Raw genomic sequence first — 310 nt, forward strand, 5'->3', positions numbered from 1 at the left:
CTGGTGAATCTGGAAAGGAGACACTTCACGAACTTTGAAATGTGTTCTTTTTCAGCGGTGGTTATCAGCAGCTGGTGACTCCTGAGCCTCTGAGGACACTTTGCCTATGATAAATCATACTTGTTCCTTATCTCCTCAAATACTACATCAACCCTAAGCTAATATCCTCATTAGCAGATGCTTTAGCTCAAATAGTAGGTCTGAGAAATGTGTGTTTTTATTTTCGGTGGCTGTGTCCACCAGGCACCCTTTTGTTCCTCAGTGTGACTCCTGACAGCCAGCTGAGACCCATCTCTCCAGAGAGTAAGAC

This window comes from Alligator sinensis, unplaced genomic scaffold, assembly GCF_000455745.1.
Source record: "Alligator sinensis unplaced genomic scaffold, ASM45574v1 scaffold387_1, whole genome shotgun sequence".
In the NCBI taxonomy this organism is placed as follows: domain Eukaryota; kingdom Metazoa; phylum Chordata; order Crocodylia; family Alligatoridae; genus Alligator; species Alligator sinensis.